Below are 12,116 nucleotides of genomic sequence, written 5' to 3'. Positions count from 1 at the left end.
GCTGGAGCCATCAGTCCCACTATGTGTACTCTTTGGTTGGTGGTTGAGTCCCTGGAAGCTCTGAGGGTACTGGTTAGTTCATATTCTTGTTCATCCTAAGGGGCTGCAAACCCTTCAGCTCCTTGGGTCCTTTCTCTAGCTCCTTCATTGGGGACCCTGTGCTCAGTCCAATGGATGGCTGTGAGCCTCTACTTCTGTATTAGTCAGGCACTGTCAGAGCCTCTAAGGAGATAGCTATATCAGGCTCCTGTCAGCCAGCACTTTTTTTTTTTTATCAAATCCAGACTCCTCAATAGTGTCTGGATTTGATGATTGAATATGGAAAGGATTCCCAGGTAGAGCAGTCTCTGGATTGTCCTTCCTTCAGTCTTTGTTCCCTACTTTGTCTCTGCAACTCCTTCCATCTGCACAAGGAATGTTTTATCTATTGAGCCACCTCACCAGCTGCTGTTCCACATTATTTTATTAAATGTATTTACTTATTTTGTTTTTTTATATTATGTATGTATGCATGTATGAATGTATGGGAACATTTCTGCCACAGTGTATGTGCAGTTCAGAGGGCAATTTATTGGATTTTGCTCTTACATTCCCCCATGTGGGTCCCCAAGGTTAAACTAATGTTGACAGGCTTGGCAGCAAGTGCTTTTACCTGCTGAGCCATCTTCCTGGCCTTTCACCTTATCTTGTGAGACACTGAGCCTGGAGCTCACCAATTTCACTTGACTGGATGGCCAGTGATCTCCAGGGATCATCTAGTCTTTGGGGTGTCCAGTGCTGGAATTACAATGACATGCCATTGAGCCTGTTTTTTTTTTTTATGTGGGTCCTGGGAATCTGAACTCAGGTCCTCAAGCACCATCTCTCTATCCCCATTTTAGAATAGTTTTTGCTTGTTTCCAAAGTGCTGGGATGGACTTCTCTCTCATGCTCTTTCATGCAGCACTGAGGTCCTTGGTTAGAGCCCTACTTTCTGGCCTTCTGTCCTATTATATAGAACACAGCTCACAGGTGATTGGTAAGCATTTGTGAGGTAAACTTTCTTAGAAGTGTGAGGGGTCTGGTCTTACATTATGTAAGGCTGGATTCCTATCACCAGAGTCTTTGGTGTTCTCTTAGTGAAAACAATGTGGTTACAATTGCTTCCTCATGCCAAAATGGAGAAAGTGGCCAAAACCAACATTAGAGAATTCATGTTTCACATGGACCACTACTGATTTCATAATATAAATGAATCTTGCCAAGGCATTTTTGTAAGATTTCAGCAATTTTGTTAAACAAGAAAACTTTTTCAAATACATAGACTTAATGGTTTGTTTTAATCATTAATATTTTTATTAGACAACATATTGAGCAAAAATCTTAAGGAGAAAAATGCCAAATATTCACACATAGTCAAGTCTTTTGTAATGCACTTCCTGACATCACTTATTAATTGGTCTATGAGCTACAAGAATTAACTAAATTGGGGATTAGAGAGATGACTCAAGTCATTAAAATGTTGGCTGAACAAACCTGAAAACTCAGATTCAATCCCCAACATACACACACACACACACACACACACACACACACACACACACACACACAAATCATTTATGGGGGTCATAAGCTTGAGAGCCCAGTGCTAGGAAGAGAGACAGGAGTGTTTCTGGAGTTCACTGACCAGCCAGTCTGATGAGCCCCACATGTCAGGGAGAGAGCGTGGGATCCTATGTCCAGAGAAAAGAAGTGGAAAACTCCTGAGTGTCGACACTGGAGGTTGCCTCTGGACTCCACACTTATGTACACATTACATATTCATGAACATGAACACACACACATTTTAAAAATTCAGTTCCTGTACAACCACTCTGGAAATCAGTTTGGCGGTTCCTCCAGAAATTGGACATAGTTCTACCAGAGGACCCAGCTATACCACTCCTGGCAATATACCCAAAAGATACTGCAACATGTAATAAGGACACATGCTCCAGCATGTTCATAGCAGCTTTATTTATAATAGCCAGAACCTGGAAACAACCCAGATGCCCCTCAACAGAGGAGTGGATACAGAAATTGTGGTACATCTACACAATGGAGTACTACTCAGCTATTAAAAACAATGAATTTATGAAATTCTTAGGGAAATGGATGGATCTGGAGAATATCATCCTGAGTGAGGTAACCCAATCACAAAAGAACAAACACAGTATGCATTCTCTGATAAGTGGTTATTAGCCCAGAAGTTTGGAATTCAGGAAGAACAATCCACAAACCACAAGGAACTCAAGAAGAAGGAAGACCAAAAGGTAGACATTTCATTCCTTCTTAAAAGGGGGAACCAAATACCCACAGGAGGAGTTGCAGAGATTAACTATGGAGCAGAGACTAAAGGAAAGGCAAGCCAGCCTAAATATAGCTATTTCCTGAGAGGCTCTGACAGTACCTGACTAATACAGATGTAAAGGCTCACAGCCATCCATTGAACTGAGTTCAGGGTCCTCAATGAAGGAGTTAGAGAAAGGACCTATGGAGCTGAGGGGTTTGCAGCCCCTTAAGACAAACAACAATATGAACTAACTAGTATCCTCATAGCTCCCAGGGTCTCAACCACCAGCCAAGGACTGCACATGGATGGGTCTGATTGTTCTGGCAGCATGTGTATAGTAGAGGATTGCAAATTTTATCATCAATATGAGGAGAAAACCTTGGCCCTGTGAAGGTTCTGTGCCCCTGTAGGGGAATGCCAGGGCCAATAAGTGGGAGAGGGTGGGGTGGCAGGCATGGGGAGGGGGGAGGCAACAGGGGCTTGTTCTTGTTGTTTTTGTTTATTTGTTTGTTTTTTGGAGGGGAAACTGGGAAAGGAGAAATTTACATGTAAATAAAGAAAATATCTAATAAAAAAATTCAGTTCCTTAAATTGTTTGTTATTTTATGCCAGCTGTAATGAGTGGACAGAGAGAGCAGTGCCATTTGCTTCATAAAAAGCTATTCAAGGACTCCACTGGTAGACAGCCATTGTTGGACTAGCTGGACCACAGCCTGTGAGCTACTATGATAAATCACATATATTTCACCATATAATTTCATCCTATCAGTTCTGTTCTGTTAGAGAACTCTGACCAATACAACTGGATCCATGAATAAGAGCATTTAACATGCAAACTTGAGGACCTGAGTTCAAGCCACCAGTACACATTTGAGAGTAAGCATGAATGTGTCTTCCTGTAACACTAGCTATAGAGATCATAGACATAGAGAAGATCCTGGGAATTAGTGGCCAGGCAACCTTGTCAAATTGTCAAGTTTCTGTTTCAGCAAGAGACTGTGTTTCAAGGTATAGATTGGCAGAGGGAGGTGGCAGTAATCCTCCATTTGTCTCCTAATGCACATGCAGAGGCCTCTGCACACACACATGGAATCATGCATGAACAAAAAAAAGAAAGAGAGAGGGGGGAGAGAAAGAGAGAAAGAAAGGAAGGAAGGAAGGAAGGAAGGAAGGAAGGAAGAGAGAGAGAAAGGAACAAAGAAAGAAAGAGAGAGAGAGGGGAAGAGAGAAAGAAAGAAGAAAGGACTCATTTATAGACAAGCCTGTAATAAGTATAATTCATTCTGAGAGTTTCAAAATAAAAACAGAGGGCTTATTTGAATGAAAATACTAAGGTTACCTTAGGTTTGTATCTGAATAAATCATTGTTATAATCCAGTCAGTATTCAGAGATTTTCTTTTAACAGTTTTACTGGGCAATAGTTGAGAGAGGGAAACACATACTTAAAGTGTAACATTTGAATTATCCTTCAGTGTTTGACTTGGTCATTCATTTAGAAATGGCCTCGCTTTACAGATCCTGCTTCTAACACATCCTCGTGCTCAAAGCCTTTCGTCTCCACCTCCATGCCATCCTTCTCTGAGTCTACATGAGTGTGCATGTCCTAGAATGCTATAGGGTTATACATTCTTAATAGTGTGCTTAAAGAAACAATTGTTTTCAATTTTATGATAGTCAAGTTGCTAACTAGCTCTATCCTGCATTGAGATTTTTGTCATGTAAGGAATAGTTGCCCAACCAAAGATCACAAAGTTCCCCACATTTTCTTCTAGATGTTGTACTTGGCTTCAAGATCAAGGCCAATTGTGGTGGGTTGCTCTGATGCTGCTTGTATTCAAATGCTAAACACTGGTTCCTCAAGATGAGGCTGCCCCTGACAAGCAGATCATCATGTACTCACATGATGCCATGTGAACCTTCTTCCCAATTTAACTGATCAATAAAAGGGCAGAGCCTATGATTGGGCAGTGGATGGAGAAAGGTAGAACTGGAGGTTGGAGAGGAGTTTGCAGGTGGGAGAGAGAGAGGAAGAGGAGGAAGATGGAGGAGGAGGAAGCTGCCATAGACAAGAACTGTGTGGCCAAGAGAAACAGCAAGAAACAATGAGCATTGTTGCTGGAGAATAAGTTAGTCTAGCCCTAGATCTGCCCAATCTAGGCTTGTAGCTTATAAATAAAATATCTGGATTGTGTGTCTTTTATATGGGCTTATTAGGATTGAAATTTCATTCTATGACCAATGGAGCTGAGTGAGCATAGACTAACACCATACGCCAGAATAAATCATTCTCCCTTGTAAAACTTATTTCAAGTTTACAGCATCGAAAATCTAACAAAGTGGCAGAAAAACTATGAAAATTTATAAAATATGGTTATTTAAAACATGAGGTTGGTACTCCTGTGTGTTTGTTTAAGAAGGATTTTAAGGGCTGGGGGAGGCAACTCAGTGGTTAAAGTGCTTGCCCTGCAAGTGTGAGGGACTGAGTTTGGATCCCTAGAACCCACAAAAAAAACTGCTGGGTGGTCATGGTGACCAGCCTGTAATTCTGGCCTTGAAAAGAGTAACAAAAGATTTCCACAGTAAACCGTTCAGTGAGACAAGCATATCAGTAAGCTGTGGATCTCACTGAGGGAACATACATCAATGAATATGAAGGAAGGCAGCATAGGATGATCGCAGTTATCTTCCTCAGGGCCATGCAATACACACACGTACACATGTGGCCCTGCACCCATCCACATGCATGTGGCTATACACATGGAAGCGCACACACACACACACACACACACACACACATAACACACACACACACACCCCACATGTATAGCACACACACAAAAAATAGAAAAATTATTTCAAGAAAGATGTTGAGATATATCATTAAAATACAAACCATACATAAATTTTGAGCCACTAACCCCACATTTAGTGCTTTCTCCTGTAAGAAGAAAAGCTGGTTATGTATGGAACAGTGTTAACTGAAGCATTGGGAGTTGCTCCAGCCTGGCCTTTCGTTCCCAAACTCTTGCCACTGTATCCAGCTTTGTGGCCTCTTTGTGGTTCCCCTCAATTGTCTCTGTGCTCTTCCTGTGTTCAGAGCCTCGGGCAGCTTCCAATTCTCTTCTTCACTTAGTAAGCAGAGATTTAGGAACAGAACAGGGGCACTGCTGAAAACACACATACACACACACATACACACACAAACACACACACACACACACATACACACATACACACACACAAACGCACACACATACACACATGCACACACACATACACACATACACACACAAACACACATACACACACATACACACATACACACACACATACCCACATATACAACACACACACATACACACACAAACACACACATACACACACAAACACACACACACACAAACACAAACACACATACACACACACAAACACACATACACACATACACAACAGGGGCACTGCTGAAAACACAAACACACACATACATGCACACACACACATACACACATACATATACACGTAATTGTGTATTAATAATTCCTCTCTGGCACAGAGGAAAATTCCAAGAACAGCAATGGAAAGCTTCTACAAGGAGCCAGCTGTTCTTGGATGACCATTTTCTTTTAAGTGACATAGTTACATAAATCAGGCATGAGGGAGGTTAGGAACAGTCCTGTTGAGAATTTCTTCCAGAAAAATGAAGCTGGCTATAAGTTTCTTAACACCAAGAGGAGGAAAATAGGTTGGTGAGCATTTTCTGGGTGCTGAAGAGAGCAGGCCTCCCTCCCGGAGTAGCCACCAAACATGGCATAACAAGATGCCATAAGGCTAGTCACAACTCCTCATATTGTGGCTGCACAAGGCAAACCCAGGAGGAGGAAAAGAGTCCCAAGAGCAGGCAAGAGAGTCAGAGATGCTCCCACAAACACCCCAAGTTAAACAATCACAGCAGGATTGCAGAGGACCGAGCAGAGACCATGCAGGTTCCCCGATTGACACTTCATTCTCTGTGAGCCCCTGTGAGCTCTGTTTTCTTGATTCAGTGGGCCATGTTCTGGTGTCCTCAACCCTTCTGGGTCCTACAGTCCTTCCTCCTCCTCTTCTTCGGAGGTTCCCCAAGCTCTGCCTAATGTTTGTCTGTGCATCTCTGCATCTGCTCCCATCAGCTGCAGGAGGGAGCCTCTCTAGCGATGATTGGGTACTGCCTCTGTTCTTACGTTAGCTGTGCATCATCTGGTAATGAATGAGCAACAATCATTAGGAGGTGCTACTAATTTAGAAAGCCAGGATTGCTATACATCCCTTTACCCATCTGTACACACATATATACAGTGATCTGGAACAGGTCAAGCAGCATTTACACTTGATCAGACCTCTTTCTATGGGATAAGGATTACATGAATGGTTGCTGAATTCAGCAAGATACAATAAAAATGATTTTGACCCCAAACACTGCTGTCTGTGGAGCTGATATCTAACCCAGATTGAATCATTTTTGACTCCGTAAATTTTTGAGCAGTTCAGGCTGGCCAGCTTGTCTAAACAGAGTTTAGCTGAGAAGTGATCCAGGTTTCAAGTGTCAGGGCTTTACATATATGACACCTCCACATGTTCACACACATGCATGACACATACACATGTTTGAACTCATGTATGAAACATGCACAAGTTTGTACACATAAGCAGTTCAGTTACAGATGTTCACACAGAGTCTGAGCATGGGTTGACGTTCTTCCCTCACTTGCAAGTTTCAGGGTATCTGCCCTATTTTACTCACAAATCAAATAATACAGGGAGAACGGATGATCTTAAGACTTTTCCCAGAGGAGAATTGACTCAGTAGGTACTAGACTAAAAAGTAGGGTAAATATCAATAAATAGGCACTGGCTATTGTGTGTAAATATCAGTAAATAGGCACTGGCTATTGTGTTTTGAGGAGAACTCAGTAGCTTGACCAGGGAGCACCTCAGGGAGACATCGGTGATTGTGGGGTGGTGGGATTCCAGTGACATCAAACCTTGACTTAGGTTTTACCAGGGATAGTTCCTACGTTTCTTTTAAAAAGAATTTTCAACAGTCTCATTTTTATTAGCCGTTGGTGCCCAGTATAGTTTTCTAGTTGCTAATTTGTTATATCTTTAACATAAATAAAGTTCTAAAAGTGTCTCGTGTGAGGATTTGCAGGGCCAGGCATGCTATTTAGACCATATAAAAAGCCATGCAAAGGACTTCCCCATGTAATGGGATGCTTTTATATTTAATAGAACCATCGTATAAACATATACTAGCATTTAAAATGCAGTTTCTGGACTATAAAATAAACACCATTTCTATTATTGCTGTTGGCTTTCACATGCACAGAGCTCAGCTCATTAACCGATCTTCAAGTGATTTATGTGAGACACATTTTAGCTATCAGAAAACCACATAAAGAACATTACGTCTTGAGGGCACAGTCCTTATCAAGGGAAGAATGGTTTAAGTCCAATATGCCAAAGGTTTTATGTAGATTTGAACAAATTATAGCTAACTTTAGGACCCATACAATGCAAGAAAACCGGTCAATTAAGTTGTTATTAATGATTACAACAGTTGTCTATTATATTAATATACTGACTACAGAACATATTATCAGTGTATGCTTTGTAGTAGATGAAAAAGAGTTATGCTGCATAGACATACATGATGCTTTTGATTTCAAAGGATTCATTAACAAGTATTTTCTTTCTTTTAATTTTTGTGATGCATGAATGTTTTCAAGATTTAAAACTTCCATAGAATTTGTGATATCACTCTGTTTAACAAGTTTATATGAGTATAGAAATCATACTGGTAACATTTTACATGATAAGTTATGTTTAAAAGAAACACATTGTCATTGCCAAGTAATTGGGAAGTGCTTGATATGTTGGTGGGTGGTGCTAGAGCAGGTGGCTGTCCCTGGGGAATAAAGTACAGAGGAGCAAATTCCCAGGAAACCTGAAACTGCAAGAACTTTGAGATGAAGACCTAGAAAGTTATTTATAACATTAGGATACAGAAGACTTTCACAGATTGGTCATCAACCACACAGACAATATAAGAAAAGATATTTGACATTTTATCTATTAATGTTTAAACTTTCGGGTTTTTTTTCTCTTTTTTATATTTTCTGATTACTTATTAAAAGCACATTAGTTTGTAAGAAAATATTATTACAGGTAACTCTCATTAAGGCTGTTTTATTTTTTTATTAGATATTTGCTTTATTTACATTTCAAATGTTCTCCCCTTTCCTTGTTTCCCCTATTGACTCCCCCCTCCCCCTGCTCACCAACCCATCGTCCCCTGCTTCCTGGCCCTGGCATTCCCCTACTCTGGGGCATAGAACCTTCACAGGGGTAAGGGCCTCTCCTGCCATTGATGAAAGACTAGGCCATCCTCTGCTATACATATGCTGCTGGAGCCATGAGTCCTACCATGTGCACTCTTTGGTTGGTGGTTTAGCTCCTGGGAGCTCTGGCGGTACTGGTTAGTTTATATTGTTTCCTTCACTCTGCTCCACACTTTGTCTCTGCAACTCCTTCCATGGGTATTTTGTTCCCCCTTCCGAGAAGGATCAAAGTATCCACAATTTGGTCTTCCTTCTTCTTGAGTTCCTTGTGGTTTGTGGATTGTATCTTGCGTATTCCAAGCTTCTGGGCTAATAACCATTTATCAGAGAGTGCATACCATGTGTGTTCTTTTGTGATTGGGTTACCTCACTCAGGATGATAGTCTCCAGATTCATCCATTTCCCTAAGAATTTCATAAATTCATTGTTTTTAATCGCTAAGTAGTACTCCATTGTGTAAATGTACTACATTTTCTGTATCCACTCCTCTATTGAGGGATATCTGGGTTCTTTCCAGCTTCTGGCTATTATAAATAAGGCTGCTATGAACATAGTGGAGCGTGTGTGCTTGTTATATGTTGGAGCATCTTCTGGGTATATGCCCAGGAGTGGTATTGGTGGGTCTTCAGGTAGTACTATGTCCAATTTTCTGAGAAACCACCAAACTGATTTCCAGAGTAGTTAAACCAGCTTGAAATCCCACCAGCAATAAAGAAGTGTTTCTCTTTCTCCACAACCTCACCAGCATGTACTGTCACCTGAGTTTTTGATCTTAGCCATTCTGACTGGTGTGAGGTGGAATCTCAGGGTTGTTTTGATTAGCATTTCCCTGATGACTAAGGATGTTGAATATTTTTTAGGTGCTTCTCAGCCGTTCTGTATTCCTCAGTTGAGAATTCTCTGTTTAGCTCTGTACCCCATACTTAATAGGGTTACTTGGTTCTCTGGAATCTAACTTCTTGTGTTCTTTGTATATATTGAATATTAGCCCTCTATTGGATGTAGGACAGGTAAGATCTTTCCCCAATCTGTTGGTTGCTGTTTTGTCCTATTGACAGTGTCCTTCGCCTTACAGAAGCTTTGTAATTTTATGAGGTCCCATTTGTCAATTCTTGATCTTAGAGCATGAGCTATGGGTGTTCTGTTCAGGAAATTTTCCCCTGTGCCCATGTGCTTGAGGCTCTTCCCCACTTTCTTTTCTATTAGTTTCAGTGTATCTGGTTTGATGTGTAGATCCTTGATCCACTTGGACTTGAGCTTTGTACAAGGAGATAGGAATGGATCAATTTGCACTCTTCTACATGCTAACTGTCAGTTGAGTCAACACCATTTGTTGAAAATGCTGCCTTTTCTCCACTGGATGGTTTTAGCTCCTTTGTCAAAGATCAAGTGACCATAGGTGTTTGGGTTCATTTCTGGGGCTGCAATTCTATTCCATTGATCCACCTGCCTGTCACTGTACCAATACCATCCAGTTTTTATCACAATTGCTCTGTAGTGCAGCTTGAGGTCAGGGATGGAGATTCCACCAGAAGTTCTTTTATTGTTAAGGAGAGTTTTTGCTATCCTAGTTTTTTGTTGTTGTTGTTATTCCAGATGAATTTGCAAATTTCAAAAAAAAAGTCTCAAAGTGCCTGCATGGAATGCTGGTCAAGCCATGCCCTGAGATTAAGGAAAGAGAAGAAAGAACGGGTCTCACCATCACTGAAAAATGCTGGGGGTCAGCTCAGTGACAGGAAGGTGAAAGTTTTGATTTTTCTTTGTTTTTCTGATTGTTCAAAGCTAAAGTGTGTCAGAATGCTCAAATTATCTTTAAAGTGTTCCATCGATACAATGTCACATTGAAAACATAACAACAACAACAACAACAACAACAACAAAAGAACATAAAGCATGCAAAAAACAAGGAAGAAACTGGAGAAAACAAAAAATAGCTCCATGGGAATCTCAAGCAGAGTTTAAAGTAATTATAGTTAGCATGTTTTTAAATTACAGGATAAAGACTTATTGACAATGCCTAGGATTACACACAAAAATCTCACCCACATTAGGCAAGTACATGATCACTGACCTTCATCCCCAGCAAGACAAGGTCTTACTTTCAACTGAAAATAAAAATCTAGGGGAAAAAATATAAGATAAAAGTTTGATTTTGGAAAACTAGAATAAAATAAAACAGGTTAAGAATCCAATACATTGGTTTGATCGAGTAGTAAATATTGATAAAAAGAGAATCAATGGATTAGCAGATCAAGAAGTAGGAACTAGATTGAATGAAGCACACATACAGAATGGGCTTCAGGAAACAGAAATCATGGTCATGATTCGGATCATTATCGTGGTGTTTGTATCCCTCTCAAAGCTGATAGAGTCCAGTCTTAGGAACATCTTAAAACTCAGGACTTTGTAAATTGAGACTCATTGAGGCTCTGCAGGTGAATAACTCTAAAACAGCAGGACGTCCCTGAAACAGGTCTGAAGCATTAGATACCCCATCCTCATGAGGCTTCTACAAGCAGTAGGACTGCTGAGACTGTCAGCCAAGCCAGGCTACCTGAAAAGGCTTGAATCAGCCAAGCTGCCTAGTATACTCAGAGTCAAACCAGCACTGCGTGGATGAGACACTGACCTGACAGGCTGCATGTACTTTGTGCAGTATCCTTGAGTCATCAACTGCTGGGTGACCACGCAGGCTGCATGTGCTGGGTTGCTTTGTGACGAGGCAGCTGCCTTTGAGTCCTTCTACCTTTGGCCCACAATCCCATAAATGACACATCAGTTCACCAAGTTGGACCTTTGATGGTGTTTGATTCTCTATCTGGGGCAAACAGACATGTTTGCATTTCCCTAGAAGTAGTGTGCATAGAACGTGCATCTGAAGTATAATGTGTAGACTAGGAGAGAGCAACACAATGGAATACAAACAATATTTGAAACTATGAGGAATTTTTATGGGTTTCTAGAGAATGCTAAGACACAGTCTCATAAAGTTTTAAGGATCACAAAATAAAAAGTACGATGCTTACATAGGCATACAAAAAGCAAAACTACAAAACACCAGAGATTCTGAGGTGTAGAGAAAATATTAAATGCATCCTGAGGAAAAAAGACAATTTAAAAAAGCTCAATTAAAAAAAAAAAGACTGATGGCTGACTACTTGATGCAAGTATTAGAAACTGAAAAAAGTAACATGACTTAAAAAAAAATCAGTGAGAGGAAAAGGTGTCAAAATAGAATTCTACTAACTTCACATTTTAAAGCAAAATAAACATTTTCAGGTATATAAAAATTAAGCTGATCACCTGTGAACTAAGCTGTGAACTTTAAAAATAGGAGTTTTTAAAATAGGAGTATTTCCTTTCTTTTGTATTGTTTTGAGACAGTCTCTCTACACAGCCCTGGCTGTCCTGGAATTCACTATTTAGACCA

Source organism: Mastomys coucha, unplaced genomic scaffold (genome assembly GCF_008632895.1).
Source record: "Mastomys coucha isolate ucsf_1 unplaced genomic scaffold, UCSF_Mcou_1 pScaffold2, whole genome shotgun sequence".
NCBI lineage: Eukaryota > Metazoa > Chordata > Mammalia > Rodentia > Muridae > Mastomys > Mastomys coucha.
Note: the sequence above shows the minus strand (reverse complement) of the source record.